Here is a 14212-nt window from a genome sequence, read left to right as displayed (position 1 = left end):
GCTCTCACCTCCGTACCTCTGTTCTCCCAGATCCCAACTCCTGCATCCTACCCACTGCTCAGGCCTCACTGCTAGACCTGTTTCCTTCACGAAGCCTGCCCTGACCACACCAAGCCTCGCTTATATGCCTCAGCCTCAGAGACCTGGGTTGAGCAAAGGCCCATCCTCCGCTACAAGCCACAAGCACTCGCCATCCACGGTGGTCGGCTGTTGCTTTCACCTGCCTAGCAACATTCTTCTCCTGGTAATCTGAAATGCCTTTGAGAAGCTAACCCCTCCCCTTCTTTAGAGCGTGTAGCTGGAGCAGGACAGACCTGAACCCTGGCCATCAAAAACATCCCATCCCCTTGACCACTGTGATGGTGGCCAGATTTCTGACAACGTTATTTGAGCCCCTTGATTCAGTCATGCCTGGAGGCCCTTTTTATTTTCACTTAGGTCTCTTTGTGCTGGATTTCTTGCAACCCAAAGATCCTGGTCAGATGTACCATCTGTGCAATGCAGTTTGGGCCTCCTCTGGTCTGGCCCAGACAGCTATACCAACCTCCTCACTGGACTCCTGGTCTGTATGTCTTCTCCTCCACCCCAACCCAAAGGGTCTCTTCTCTTAATTATGACCTCTGTCATTCCCCAGAATAAAGTCAAAGTCCTCAGCTTAGCATTCAAGGCCTTTCACCGTCCTGTTCTGGTCTATCCCTCTCTGTGCCAGCCACACTGAGCTCTCCATTCCTCTGAACAACACACCCTTTATGTGACTATAATTTATATATGCTGTTCCCCTCACTGGGACTTCCCTAAACCCCCTGCCCTCAATATTCTTTCTGGCGAACTCCTACTCACCTTTCAAAACCCCATTTGACTGTCACCCTGTCTGCCATATTTTCCTTGAACCCCCCCAGGCAAGGTGAGCCGTCTCTCCCTGCCACCCTGGGCACCTCAAGCTCCCCAGCTGGTCTCGTTCAGGTCAATGACCACATAATTTACTTATTATCGTCTATTCTCCCCAGATAAGGAGCTCCTCAACAATAGGGACATGTCTTATTCACTTCTTATCTCCCAAAGGGCCCGTTAATAGCTGTCAACTAACTAACTTACTACCAGGGGGCTGAAGCAAAGTCATACTCCTTGAGGCCTTGTGAACCATTAAGTAACTATTTTTGCTGGTCAACTCTTCAAGTCAACCACTCACTGTTTTTTTTTTTTTAACTTCAGGACTTCTCAGTGCCTTTAATTTGCTAATGGGCACTGTGAACCCGTGCACCAGCTTGCTCCATTTCAGGAGTGGGGAAATTGAGACCCAGAGAGGGACAAGGATTCATTCAGGCAGTTGATGGCAGAACCAGGCCTGGGGTCCAGGCCCCTGCCCTGCCTCACCCAGTGTTCTCCCCCCTACACCTCAGGCCCCTTCTAGGCACAAGTCACCTCTGTAGCAAAATGTTAAGAGCAAGGGCTCTGAGTCTTGCATCCCCTTTTGCCAGCTGTGTGGCCTTGGCCAAATGTCTTAACCTCTCTGAGTTTCAATTTTCTCACCTGTAAGGTGAGAAAGCACCTTACCTCGTGATGTTGCTGTGAGGGTTCAAGTCCATGTAGGAGCACATAGTACAGCACCCAGCACACAGTAGGCTCTCAACAAATCACTGCCAGCATCGCTATGACCTCAGCTTTCTCGGGAAATACTGGGCACACTGAGCCCTGACATCTTTGGGCGGATGTGGGTCTTTCTGGGGAAAGATGCCAACGAAATGCTAGGTCCGGGCTGGGCTTACTTCCACAGGGTTCAAATCTGGGTCTCAGCAGGGGCCTGCTCGTCCGGATGCCCAGCTGTCAGGCCTGCCTCCTTCCTGATTTGAAAAGAGGCATTTTTTGTTTAGGGGAATTGTCCCCCATTTCATACTGGCTCTATAAATTGGATTTTGGTGAGTGGTTTCTGACAAGCAAGTCGAACAGGCGTGTGTATGGGGGAAACACAAGGCCACCTCTGGCCACGGGGGTGGATCTGAGGCCTTGAGTTCTGCTGGCCGCTGGCTGTGAGCTCAGCCCCTGGGCAGCTGCATCCTAAGGAGAGTGTGTGTCCTTGGGGGTGATCCAGAAGGACTTCTTCCCCAGGAATTCTTTCCAGAGGTTTCCCAGAAGCTTCCCTTAGAGGAAAGGCCCCTATGGCATATGGATCTGCCTACCTACCCTCCTCCAGCAAACCCGCACACTGGATTCAGATTCATGGTGGCCAGGGGCTGTCCCTGAGTCTCCTACCCCAGTTCAGTCCTCTCGAGATGATAGTCAAGGATCATGAGAAGGATCACAGTGCTTTTCCACATCTTCAGCCACCCAAACAAGGGGAAACTGACATAGTAAAGCAGGAGAGATTTCAGTTAGACAGCAGGAAGAACTTCCTCCCTTCCAGATGGCTCAAACTTGAGCTATGCATGACCTTGGAAAGTGCACTAAACTAGGAGCCAAGGCACCTTTGGCTGATGATTACTGTGGTACTTTAGGTCAGTGTCTCATTTTCTCCTTCCCTTGGTTTGCTCATCTACAAAATGGGGATTAGAATTTCTATTCACCATGCCTCCGTGTCTTCAAATAAGACAGTGGAATGATGCGTTGAGGGCATTGCCTGGTGGGGCTGGATCAAATGACCTCCATAGGTTCCTTTTCCTCTCTTTTTTGGAAGGAATTCTCAGGGCCATGACCCTGGCAATAGGCCCAGGGACCCAGGGGTGAAGTGTGTGTGTGCATGTGTGAGCATGCACAGGACTCTGGGTCACATAGTAGGTGCTAAGTTAATGTTTGGTTTTCTCTCGCTTCTCTTGGGCCGCTCTCCAGATGCAGAAAGAGCCCTGGGGAGATGTCAAGAAGCCTGGATTCTAACCCTGGGTCTGCCCCAAATTGATTTGACCTTGCCATGTCCCTTACCCAACTGAGTCTCGATCTCCCCATCTGTACCAGGAGGAGTTTGGATGGTTTCCAAGACCACTTCTCTCCTGAAACTGTGAAACCCATGACTGACCCAGTGAGGTCTGACCCCTGCTCCCTTGTCTCCCACCAGCCATGACAGGAGGTTTCAGATACAATGACCTTCCTATGCTTCCTTGAATTTGCCAGGGCCTTGGGAATGGCCTCAGGGCCCTCTCACAAGCCATATGACCCTGGATATTTCTCTCCCCACAAGCCGAGTGCCTCTGCCCAAACCCTTCCTCTCTTGCCACAAATTCACCTAATTAACTCCAACTCATCTTTACAGCTCTCAGCTCAATCATCACTTCCTGAAAACCCCTCCTTCCCTAAGACCCTCCTCCACGATTTACTCTCATGGGGGGCTCCCCTGTACCCCTTCTTTGTAACACTTAACCACCTGTGCATCTCACGTTTATGTGGTTCCTTTATTGATACCTGTCCTTCCCCAGACTGTGAATTCTAGGAGGACAGGGACTGGTTGGATCTCGGTCCCCACCATGTCCGGGTGCCCAGCACAGAATAGATGCTCAACGCATAGCTACTGAATGAATGGATGGACGGCCTCCCCATTTTTGGTCAGGAGCTGAGCTGCTGACAGGCCCTACCTGCAGAAGATGGGCTGGGGGTATATTGGGAGCCCCTCACATCCACACCCAGGCTTTCCTGTGAGGCCCTCCCAGCTGACCTGAGACCTCGGGAAAGGCAGATATGAAGCATCAGCTCCATTTTTCAGACAAGGAATGTAGCCCCAAAGGCAAGTTGGCTGGAGGGAGGTCACCTAGCAAATACATGACAGGGTTGGGGTAGGATCCCAGGATTAACAAAGCTGGAAGGGTTTTCTAGTCTCTTTTTGACAGAGGTGGAAACTGAGGCATGAAAGGGGAAGGGATTGCCCAAGGTTTTCCTGGCGAGGCAGCAGCAAGGTGGGGATGGGAATCAGTCGTTCTTGAACTCGGAGAACTTTCTCCTGCCGGTCTGAGGAAGAAGATCCGTGGGCTTGACCCCGGGATGACCAGGTGGCTTCAGATAACTGATAACACCACACGGCAGCCTCTGGGAGTGGACAGTGCTGGCAAAAAGCCCCCTAAGGCTTTGGGTGTCTGTATAGAACCAGGCTGCCTGGGTTTGAATGCCAACTCTGTCACTCACTGTGAGTGACCTTGCTTGGGTCACTTTACCTCTCTGTGCCTCAGTTTCCTCATCTGTAAAATGGAGGAAATCTGGGTTAATACATAAATAGAACAAAGCACTGAGAGCAGGAAGTGGTCTGGGACGACTTCTAATACACGTGAACTGCAGAGCTGACCTGGCCAGAAGCAGGAGGAAGTGATTCATTCTCTCTGTACCAAGGGACTGGTATCAGCCTGCTTCTCGCCCCCAGGTCCACAAGATAAAATGTACCAGAAGGGTTTCAATCATCATAGCGACCTTTTTTGAGCCCTCTGGTACTTTACAACCCACTGAATCCTCAAAACCACCCCAAGAAGCAGGCTCTGTCATTATCCCATTTTATAGATGTGAAAACCAAGGCCCAGGCAAGTCACCTGTCCAAGTCCCACAGTTTGTGACCTGCAGAAGCGGGGCTCATGTCCAGAGGTCAAAGGATGAAGGGCCCAGGGGTCAAAGGATGAAGAGAGATGTGTTGGCCAAGGGAGTGGAGTCCTAGAGGAGGTCCTGGCCGGGCCTCACACGCTGAGGAGACCTAGGCAGTTGGGGGCTGGCGGAAGCTGCAGCTAGAGCCCCCATCTCCCCTGGGGTGGGATCCTGGGTGGGCCCTGCTTGGTAATCACACTATTTGCCAAGTGTCTGCTGGGCAAGCTCTGTGAGGGCAGGGCTAAGTCTCTCATACCCACCACTGGGCACCCAGCCCAGCCCCAGGCAGGTGCTATGAGCGCTTGCTGGATGAGTAGTGTGCCAGACACCCTACCCACTGCGGCCAGACCTCTCGACAATCATGAGCCCCATTCTCCAGGTGAGGAAACCAAGGCTCAGAGAGGGGAAGCGACGTGTCCTAAGCCACACAGTTCTGTCCAAATCTTTACTCTCCTCCAGGGACGTGAGCCCAGGGACCACGTCTCCCCACCTCCAGCAGTCAGTGCCCATGACAGACCCCGGAAGGCAGGTGAGCCTGAAGGGGTAGGGAGCATGAAGCATCTTCCCAAGGTCTCACCAGGCAGGAACAGATCAAAGAAGGGCAACTTCTCCATGGCTCCCAAAGCCCCCAAAACGTGGAAATGTAAGGACTGTCTTTAGGGCTCAAGGAGTTCAAGCTTCCCCTTTCACAGATGGAGAAACTGAGGCCCAGAAAAAGGATAAGCCACATCCAGGGCCATCAGGCAGGTAAGGAACAGACCAGAAGCTAGCAGAGCAAGTACAAAGGGCCTGAGGTTGGCACAAAGTATGAACTAAGGCCAGCAGGCTGAAGAGAGATGAGGCAGGAGAGGTGGGCTGGGGCCAGGCCGGGCAAGGAGTATGGTCTCTAGGCCAGAGCAGCGGGAAGTCATTGAATTGGAAAGGTCTGTCCACCTCCTGGTTTTGGCGCTTTAGAGACCCATCTGGTGGCCAGGGACTGACTGGCCTGCAGGAGGGTGGGATGGGAACAGGAGACCCGGGAGCGGGGCTGATACTGTGCCCAGCCTGCTCCTCACCCCTGCCCTCCAGACCTGCTTACTGGCCTGCCGACTCAGCCTCACCGCTCAGAGGGCTGAAGGCATCCTAGCAGCACGCGTCCAAGCCCGAGCTCCTGATTTCCACCCCCAGATCTGTCCCTCCACTGTCTTCCCGTCTCAGTAAACACAAACTCCATTCTTCCCGTTGCTCAGGCCAAAAACCTTGGAATCATCCCTGCCCCTCCTTTCTCTCACCTGCTACACCTGATCCGTCAGCAAATCCCTTTGGCTCCACCTTCAAAATATAACCGGAATCTGACCACTTATCACTGTGCTGCTGCCCTCCGGTCCCCCGGGGGATAGTTGCGCCAGCCTCTCCCAGCCCTGTGGTGTCCCTTCCATCAGGCAGCTCCAACACAAATCGGATCACGTCCCTCCGCTGCTCCAAAGCATCTTGTGGCTCCCCACCTCCCTCAGAGTAAAGTCCTAACTTGGCCCTTGAGGCCCTCAAGCTCCGGCCTCCCTGTCCCTGTCTGGCCCTCTGTCCCCAGTCTCTGTGGCAACTCCATCCTTGCCGTGTTTGTATTCTTACCTCAAGGCATTTGCACGTGCTGTGCCCTTTGCCTGCAATGCCCTTCCCAGATGTCTGCAGGGCCGGCTGCCTCACCTCCTTCAAGTCATCAGATGTCACCTTCCCAGGAGGCCTCCTGTGACCACCCGACTTAAAAGGGCAAAGCCCTTCTCCCATCTCACACACACACACACACACGTCGTTTGTCAGCTTCATTTTCTCCACAATTTGCATCATTTTTTAATACATTATTTAATCGACCTATTTGCATTGCTTTTTCTCAGCTCCCTTGGCCCCCCTCTCACCCACAGTAGGATTTCAGCTTCCTGAGGGCAAGACTCTTTGGCTCACCAGTGCCAAGAACGGCGTCTGGGCAGAGCTGTTAAACCTGATTCACTCTCATGTAGTTCTAACAACTCTGGGTGGGAGGCTGCCTTAGTGTCCTGTCACAGACAAGGAAACTGAGGTCCAGGGAGGGAAACAGTTTGCTGGGGGTCACAAGGCCAGGACACAGTGGAGCTGGGACTTGGACCCTGCCCAAACCTCCCACCCTGACCAGCTCAGGCTGAGTGTGGGCTGGAAACAGGACCGCTGAGCTAGCTCTTGGGGAGGAGGCTGCAGGGCCGCAGCTCCTGCCAGCCCCCTGCGGTCAGTGCCCTCCCCGAGGGGCCACGGCAGCCGGGCAGGGAGAAAGCTCCAGGGCGGTGGTGTAAGAGGGGCATTGGGAAAGGCCCGGGGCACCAGGTCCATTCTACGGTTGCCCAGTCCTCAGAGCCTGAACAGCCATGGCTGAGAAAGGAAGTCAGCAGGATCCAAAATAGGTCTGAGTTTTGGGAAGTGAAACCGGGTGCTGGGGACACTAGGCCAGAGGAAGACCTGGGCCTCCTGGGTTGAGGCTGTCAGGCTGGCGGGGTCTTCCCCTGCCTTCTCAGCCTGGGGAGAGTGGGTCTTGGGAATGGGCTCAGGCCCCTCTCACAAGCCATGGGACCCTGGACGTGTCATTCTTGTTCTCTGACTCTCAGTGTTCTCATCTGTAAAATGGGACTAAGGGAAGGACCTACCTCACTGGGGACTGGGAAGGTGTGATGAGACCACGCCCTGAAGCCTGAGGCTGTTGCTCAAGAGATGGTAACAGTTACTACCGTACTGGTGTTCCAGATCCATCTCTGGTGACTCCTCCTCCAGGAAGCCTCCCCAGGACCTTAGGTCAGAATGCATCTCTCGTCCCTGGTGTCCCAGTCCCTCTTAACTTCTCTTTGTTTCTCTTCACGCGTGTCTTTTCCACTAGAGGAGGCCGGGACCTCATCTGTGTCCTCTCAGTGTCTCTAGTGCCCGGGACAGGGTCCGACACACGGGAGATGCCACAGAGTGGGGCTGAATGGGGGAACGAAGGGCAGATGCTGCTGTATGCCCTTGAGGGTCTGATGTCTGCATCCTGATAGTCAGCTCCTCAGGGCTGGCCTGGAGTTGCAGCAAGAGGTAAGTAGGTGAGCTATGTTTCCTCTGAGCCAACTGGCTCATCTTGTAAAATGGGGACAATTGGAAAATGGGAGCCACGGTTTCTTTGTCCCAAATCAAAGAAACACAGGCCACCCAAGATGCCACCCCAGGCACCTCAGAATGTGCCTGGGGACAGGGCTGCCCCAGGGTGGGACCCTTCAGACCGAGGTGGCCCTGCATTCTGCTTGCTCCTGTCCGCATCCTGCTCCAGTGATAAGCAAGCCTTTGAAGCTGAAAAACGTCCCAGGTATAGCTGAGGACTTGTCCCCTACTGAAATCAGGAATCTCTAAATAACAATAGAGTCAACAGTCTGCAGAGGCCCTCACATCATCCAGGTTTTACAGATAAAGCCCAGAGAAGTCAGGCTACTTGTTCAAGGTGACACAGCAAATTAGGGCAGAGCAGGTAGGTCCAGTCCTCCTCTAACTCTCGGTCCTGGGACTCACTCAGCACATCTTACAATCACCATGTCTCCACAAAGTGAGACTCAGGACACCCATTCTACAGATGAAGACCTCAGGCTTCTAGAAGGGAAAGATTTTTCCCAGGACCATCCCCCAGAGGCCCCACTCTTGGAGCTTCTAAAGGGCTCTTGGGGTCCCTTGAAGGCTGGGCCTTCAAACCCAGGGACTAAACTCAGAGCTGAGACTTCTCCAGGAAGGACCCTGAAGGGTCTGTGTGGTCCTAAGTTTCCCGTCAGCCCACCCTCCTGCCAGCCTCACCCATGAGCCAGCTACGGCTGCACATTTGGAAGCCCCACTGTGTATCTGACCAGGAAGACTCAGAATAATGAGACCCACATGGCATTTCCTGGATGCTGCGCCCTGTTCTAAGGGCTTTACTACATCAACTCATTTGAGACTCAGAAGAACTTAGTGAGATCAACCCCATGATTGGCCCCATTTTACACAGAGGAAGACTCATGCACATCCCAGACTGAGCTCAACATCTTCTGAAAAGCTGCCCCTCTCCTAGTTCCCAGCCCAGGAAGTGGCTCCTGAAGCCCCCAGGGAACCACTGAGAACAGGAGTCACTCCGGACCCCAACTCTGCCTCTCCCCCAGCATCCTGTCAAGTCAAACTCCTAACCTGGGCCCTGGAACTGAGTCAAGGAACTGAACCTCTCTGGGCCTCATCTGTCAACTAGCAAAACAGCCTAGGCCTGTGAAGGGGATGGCAGAGTTGCGGAGATTCACCATCACTGCCCAGCTGTGTGACCTGGGGCCGGAGCACCAACCTCTCTGAGCTGCGGTTTCCACATCTATGAAGTGGAAATGCTAACGTGGCTCACCTCCTAGGCTCGTGGGGATGATTCAGTGGCCCCTTCCCTCCGTCCTCCCTGAGACATTGCTCCAGCCACTGTCCCCTCCTGTTAGGACTCCTCAGCCTTTCCCTCTCTACCGGATCAACCTGAACAATGTACAAACGGCTGATTTGTTTCTCTGAGCCCACATCCCCTCCCCTGCTGCCCGGCTTCTCTCCCGCCCTGCACGGGAGTTCCCTGAAAGCGTGTCTATCCTCGCTGTCCCCGCTCCTCCCTTGAACCCGCTCCCCTCGGGTTTTCACACCCCCTCCCAGGACACCAAGGACCGCCACAGGGCTAAACCAGTGCCATCTCTAGCCCTTGTCCTTCTGGTCCCATAGCAGCATTGACGCAGTAACTCTCCCTGCCTCTTCAATGCCTTCTTCACTGGCTGTCAGAATGTTCTGGTTTCCTCCGACTTCCTGGCTGCCCCTTTTCAGCCCCTTTTCTGCTTCTTCCTCCATCTCGCCCTCACCTCTCAAGGTTAGGGGCCCCGGGCTCAGTCCCCAGTCCTCTGTCTCTCTCCATCTGCCTTCCTCCTTGGCGGACTTTAGAGAAGGCTTCTCTGCGGGTCCCCCGCACTGCTGTTGCCAACCTGGACTCTCCCCTGAGCTCCAAGCCCAGCATCCACCTTCCTCCTCCGCAGCGCCTCCCACCTCCCCGCTTTACCTTATTCCAATCTGATCTCCCGATACTTGCACATCGACCTGTTCCACCCTCAACCTTCCTCATCCCAATGAAGGGCAACTCCATTCTTCCCACGGCCCAGGCCAAAACACTAGCTGCCATCCTGCATTTCCTCCCTCTGACTCTCTCTCACATCCCACATGAGATGCATCAGCAAGTCCTGCTGCTCTAACTTCTAAATCCATCTCAGTCTCCAGCACTCGTCAGCCTCCCCTGGACCAGCCTCCATCATCTCTCTCCTGGATCTTCACCACAGCTGCCTCCTGCTCTCCTGGCTGCGGCCCCTGCTGCCTGTAGTCTATTCTCCACACGGCAGCCGGAGGGACCCTGTTCCCGGCAGAGTCGGACGCAGCCTCCTGTGCTCCACCCTGCAGTGGCCCCTCACTCAGAGAAGCCCTGGTCCTGATAAAGCCCCCCGGAACCCCGCATGCTCCCCACCCTACGGCGCCCTCCCTCCTGCCTCCCCTCCCCAGGTTCACCCCGCTCCAGCTCCTGCCTCGGGGAGCTGGCTTCCTGGAATGTTCCCCCAGCAGCACCTGTGCAGACGGCTCCTCCTGGGGAGGCCTTCCCGGGTGCCCTACCCACAAGTCCAACCTGCCACTGCCACCCCTCATCCCCTCCCCACTTCCTTCTTTCCCCTTAGCACTTACACTGATCTCACATACCATACAGTTTACTTGCTTATCATGTTTACTGTTGGTCTCTCCCAGGAGGGCGGGGATTTCTGTCCTACGCCTCCCGGCCTAGAGCAGGGTCTGGCCGGCAGTGGGGGGCTTCGTGGGGACGGCGCTGTAGGGACGCTGGGTGAGAGCTCACTGAGCCTGGGATGAACGCGGCCCCCTCCCGCCCCCAGCCGTGCGTGCGGGGCTACTCGAGGCATCCTGCTCTCCCAGGGCCCTTTCCGTCTTCCCACTGCCTCCCGTCCGTCCCCTGGCCCCGCTGAGATCCACTCCGTTCTCCACAATGGACGCCGGAAGAGTTGTTAAAAGCCTGGATCTAACCGTGTCATCCGCGCCCCCAAGCCCTCCAACGACTGCCCTTGGCCCTCAGGATAACATGCCGATTCCCTACCTGGCGCCGGAGTCCCCTGAAGCCTCCGCTGCTGCGCCCTCGGGAGCCTCCTCCTGTGGAGGGGTCCCCAGCTCCCTCACACCCGGGACCCCGGGACGGCGGGTGTCCTGAAGGCCTCGGTGTGCAGCCCTGCACGAGAGGCCCCACGCGGTCCATAATCCTCCCACCACCCACCGTGACAGCAGTGCCAGCTTTTCTTAAGCACCTACTATGTGCTGGCTGCCCAGGATGGAGCAATAACCAAGACACCCCTTGTCCTCTCCCTCTGGAGGCACCTTCTAGAGAGGGAGGCAAAAATGCCTCCTCAGGGCCTCCGCCCCGGACACCTTCCCCACAGGGCCCCAAACTCTTCCTCTGCTTCTTTGTGACTCTTTGTGAGCTCTCCCCCACGACCACCACAGTCCCCCCCAAGTCCCACACCCGCTCCTGCTTTCTTTGTCTTAGCGTATGTATCTCGTGGGGAAAAGCCGGCAGGGGGTGTCTGTTCTGTTCTCTGCTCGTCCCCAGCACCTAGGACAGTGCCAGGCACAGAGGAGCTGTGTGCTGAATAGAGGAACGCAGTCTAGAAGGACCATGAACACATAAAGCACAGGACAGGGGTACAGAGGAGTGGGGTGGCTCTCTTCTGACTCGGTGGTCTAGGAGGCCTCACCGAGGAGGTGGCATTGAGCGGAGACTCAAGGCCGTAAAGACTGAGCCTGAGGAAGCAGTAAATTGCAAGGCCCTGAGGCAGGGTGTTACAGAACAGCAAGGGAGGCTGGAGTTGAGTGAACCAGAGGAGAGCTGGGGTGGGGGGCGGGAAGAGTCTTCCTAAGCTCTTTTCCAGGAGGGTCCATGAGGCTCAGGGAAGGTAAACGACTTGTCCAAGGCCACAAAACAAGGAAGGGGCAGAGGTGGGTCTGCTGGTGGGATGTGAGGCCAGAGACCGGGCCTCCCCTCACCAGGTGGGGCCCCTCCCTGTGGCTCTCTGGGGCTCACCTACGCTCTGCTCATTAATAGCTAACCCAGGTGGGGCCCTGCTGGCTCAGGAGCCTCCAGGTATTGGCTCAGCCCAGCAGCCTCTGGGGCAAAGCCCAGCGAGTGAGTGAGTGAGCAAGGGGCCCACTGGGGAGCAGCTGTTGTCCCCTGCCCCCGCCCCCCGCCGAGCCATCGCCACTCAGGGAAGGCTCAATTTGCTGGAGTTGAAGCTGACTGGCTGGGGCAGGAGACATCACAGCCAGGCGCTTGGAGACTGTGCGAAACTCAGACAGGTGGCCCCTGCCCACCCCGCCCCGAACCTACCTTCCTAGGGCAGGTGGGCCCGCGATGCGCTGTGGCCTGCCTGCAGCTGGGACTCCAACTTCCTTCCCTCTCCTGGCCCCTGTGCTCATGCCCTGTGGGCCACTGGGCTTCCTTGCTGCTCCCAGGCTGTGGCGGGCCACGCTTTTGCCCTTGCCTGTCTCTCTGCCGGGGACTTTCTTCCCCCAGTGCTGCCTGGCTGGTTCCTGCTCAGCCTCAGGCCTCAGCGTCCCCTCCTCAGAGGCCTTCCCTGACCACCTGTCCAAAGCAGGTCAGCCCCACCACCTCTTACTCTCCATCAGAGAACATTTTGAGGTCTTTCATGACAACAAAAATGACAGTCATCCTATATGCTGTTTATTGTCAGTGTCCCCATCCCCACAGTGGGATGTGATCTTCCCATGTATCTTGTTCCCTGGAGTCTCCTTAGGGCCTTCCCCAGGGCCTGCTGCACATTAGACGATCAATAAATATTTGTGGAATGAGGGCATGAGAGTCTACCCCCCTCATTGTACAGAGGCAGCAACTGAGGTTCAGAGAAGGTGAGTCACTTGCCCAAGGTCACACAGCAAACCAGAAGCAGACCCGAGGCAATGGCCCAATTCAGCCCACCTGACTCTGTGTCCAGCACTCTTCTGCGTTAGTCATAACTAGCACTGAGGACTCAGCCAGTCCCACTCCAGCCTTTCAGGTAGGACCTCTACCCCTCGCTACTATCTTTTAGTTCTGGGGAGAAGGAAGAAGTGGGTAGAAAGCAGGGAAGGGAGCAAACAGGGGAGAGTGAGTGTCAGAGGTAAATGGGTCCTCAGGAGTCACCTAGGCCCATCTGACCAGGCCCAGAGAGGTTGGGTGCCTGGCCTGGGGCTTCTGGGCCCCCAGTCCAGTCTTGCCCTTGCCTGCCTGAGCTGCAAGGGGTTAAATTTTGTGCTTGGCTCCTGGCTCGCTGTGGACCGTGGCTGGGACAGAACATCTGTCTGTTGCTATGGTTGCCGTACACTTGAAGGGGATGGCTGGATAATTATGGCAAATGCTGCTGAGCAAGTGAGCGGGGGCCCAGAAGTGGCTCAGGACCCCCTGCCCGCCCAGTGCGGTGGAGACCATGCGCCCTTTGCCTGGCCAGTTCACTGTGGGCCCTGTCCCCAGGCTTCAGGTCCTGGGCCAGGTGGAGGGGAGTCAGCCAGAGCCAACTTGACCTTTGCACAATGAATGGGCCTGGCCAAAGGACTCCTGGGAAGCCTGGAGCAGGGCAGACACTGCAGCCTTGGGCACTGGAGCCTGAGGGCAGTGGGTAGGCTCTGAAGGTGTCCCAGTGCCTCTGTGTCCTCTCCCCGGGGGAGAAGCCCTGTCATCTGTCCCTGTCTCCGTGGGTCCCATGGAGCCCAGGAGGTGGCAGGTGGAGACTGGCGGCCTCAGGCCCGGCCTCTCTGCTCTGCCCACTCTCTGGGCAATGCAGGTGGCCCACTGGCCCCCTGAGCCTCAGTGTCCTCATCTGCCCGTGGCGGCACAGCTGAAGGAGCTCTACGTGGGACTGGGGCAGGGCAGAGGTGGCTCTGGGGCAGGAAGTGGTTGCCCCGCTCTGGCTCACCAGGCCACTGGTGAACCTCGCTCAAGCGGCCATGGATATGGATTCTAAGCTGCAAAGTGTGGTCCCACGGAAGGGCTGGATGCGGCTCAGCGCTGTGGCCAATCACGATTTGTCTTTGGATCCAACCCCTGCCCCGCTGAGCTAGGGGCAGGGCGGAGGGGCTTGCACCAGGGGGGGTCATTTCCCACCCCACCGCCCCTCTCAGCTTCCGGAAAGCTCTGTGCAGACTCACTGGCAGACCCCAGAGGCCTGAGAGTTCCCTCTGCAACAGCGGGAAGTGGGAGGGAGATGGAGCCTGGCACCTTCCCCAAGGCCACCCTTACAGGTTCCTGGCTCTCCCCACCCCACTGCCCCCTCCTCCCGGCAACTTCTCTCCTCTCCCCCCATCTGCTTCCCTCACATAACAATTGCAATAATAATAACTGACATTGTGCAGGTGCCAAGCTCCACGAGCATCAGCTCATTTACCTCTTTCAACAACCTGTGCAGAAGGTGTTTCTAATGTTGTTTTTGGATGAGGAATATTGAGTCATGGAGCAGTATAGAGATCTTCCCAAGTTCCCCTGGTAGGTAGTATAAACCCGAAGCTCAGAACGGGGCCACTCTGGGCACCGACTCCTCTTCTGTCTCCCTTCCCTCTGAGGATGACCTCC

The sequence above is a fragment of the Balaenoptera ricei genome, chromosome 15, assembly GCF_028023285.1.
Source record: "Balaenoptera ricei isolate mBalRic1 chromosome 15, mBalRic1.hap2, whole genome shotgun sequence".
Taxonomy (NCBI): Eukaryota; Metazoa; Chordata; class Mammalia; order Artiodactyla; family Balaenopteridae; genus Balaenoptera; species Balaenoptera ricei.
Note: the sequence above shows the minus strand (reverse complement) of the source record.